The sequence below is a fragment of the Mesoplodon densirostris genome, chromosome 7 (assembly GCF_025265405.1).
Source record: "Mesoplodon densirostris isolate mMesDen1 chromosome 7, mMesDen1 primary haplotype, whole genome shotgun sequence".
In the NCBI taxonomy this organism is placed as follows: Eukaryota; Metazoa; Chordata; class Mammalia; order Artiodactyla; family Ziphiidae; genus Mesoplodon; species Mesoplodon densirostris.
Genome location: NC_082667.1, coordinates 96281667 through 96283628, shown reverse-complemented (window position 1 = coordinate 96283628; position 1962 = coordinate 96281667).

Here is a 1962-nt window from a genome sequence, read left to right as displayed (position 1 = left end):
CTTTAATATCACTAACAAGCATAGATTATTGACCCTATTCTTTGTTCATAATGTTCTTTTAAACGTAAATAGGCTACATATATTTCCTCCTCTGAACTGTAAGCATCATGAATGCAAAAGTCATGCCTGACTTTTATATCCCTAATTCCAGCAGTTCCTAGTTTGTGATCACTAAATATTGTTTGAGTAACAGACTGAATGAGTGAATATCATACATAGACTCACAATTGTATTTTTTTTTTCAGAGAATTCTATAGATGCAGGCAGGCTCCTATCCAGTCAGTGCATTCAGCTGAATCTCCAGAATCTCCAGGTGTGATGGGGTCTTCTTCGTTACATCTGGAAGTGGCTCTTTATGGTCCAGTCACCTGTGAACTCAGTGACAATTATCTGCTCCCCACTCTCATGCAATAGACAACAGTGGAAAAGGGACATGATAACCACAATAAATATTCCTATTTAGAAAAGAAGATGTGCAATAGTCCCGGGTCCGTAACAATGCTGGTATCCTGCTAGACAGGCATTATGAGGGTTTCTTATCCTTCAAATAGGCTTTCATTCTGCTCCCTGTAAGGATATCCCTTGAACATTGTCCTCTGAGGTCTTCGTGCATCTCCTTTAGATTTTTATCCCATTTCCTTTGTCCCATTTGGGAAAAGGAATGTTTAGCTTTTGTAGCTCACTTCTTGAAGAAATAAGCTTGGTTATGTCTAATAGGGTTTTGTTACTGTCCTTTGTTTTGTTTTGTGGGATTTTTAAGGCACCTTTTAAATCAACCTTACTGAGGAATGACATTCATACAATAAAAGGCATCCATTTTTAGTTGTACAGTTCAGTGAGTTTTGACAAGTATATACACCACCACCTTAATCAAGATATAGAATATTACTATTATCTAAAAAGTTCCCTTGTGCCTCTTGCAGTCAAGTCTTACCCCTCCATCACCACCCCAACCCAAACCCCAAGCATCACTGATAGCTGTCATACACATAATTTTGACTGTTCTAGAATTTTATCAAATATCAGCTTATGTTCAATTTTCCAATTGTCCCATAAATGCCAAAACATTGTTTATGCCATTTGAGTAAAGATTCAAAGAAGAACCACATACAAAAAGTGATTGATCTATTTTTTAAATAGCTTTTAAAAATTTCCTACTCTCTCCCTCATTCTAATAATTTATTGTGGAATCTCGGTCATTTTTCTTGTAGATCTTCTGACGGTCTAGATTTTGCTGATTGCACTGAGTTTTAACAGTTCTCTGTCCTCTACTTACAGATGCTATTTCTTTTTAGAGACTTGATCTTATTTTTAAAAAAATTTTTTTTTTTTTTTGCCTCATGCACTTTTAATTGGGTTGGAGGATTACAGACTTCTAGAACAACGTTCTTTTGATGCTAAGTACAGAGAACTGCATAATCCCTTAGAATTGTCCTTCAAATTCCTCTTTCCTAGGTCAGCGATCACCTACTGTCTCTGAAAGGTGAGCTCTGTGAAACAGAAATGGTGGAGCTAAGTTTTAATAAGAGAAAAAGTGATAAGCAGAGGTCAGGGATGACGGAGAAGTGGGGATGGGTAAGTGGGAGGCTGATCGATGGCCCATAAAGAAACATGCATTTAAGGGGTGGGAAACAACCTTAGGTTACCGCACGGAAGAGATCAGAAGTGAAACCTGGTTTACTTTACCAGGTTATTTTTAACGCCAACTGCAGAGTATTAGTGGTTTCATAAGGCCTTTTTGGGGGGTGACATTCAGTATTAGGGCAGGGTGTAAGCTTCGTGAGAAAGGTCTGGATAGACTGGACAACCTAAGGCAATCAAACGATCAGTACATCCCAATTTCCCCAATCGCCGAGTCCACACAGTGTAACCCAGCCGGGCGGAAGGTCTCGGGAACCCACCAGAGCCACGCCCCTCCCGGCGTCCGTCTCTGCGCTTGCGTCACTTCCGGCCCTGGGAGAT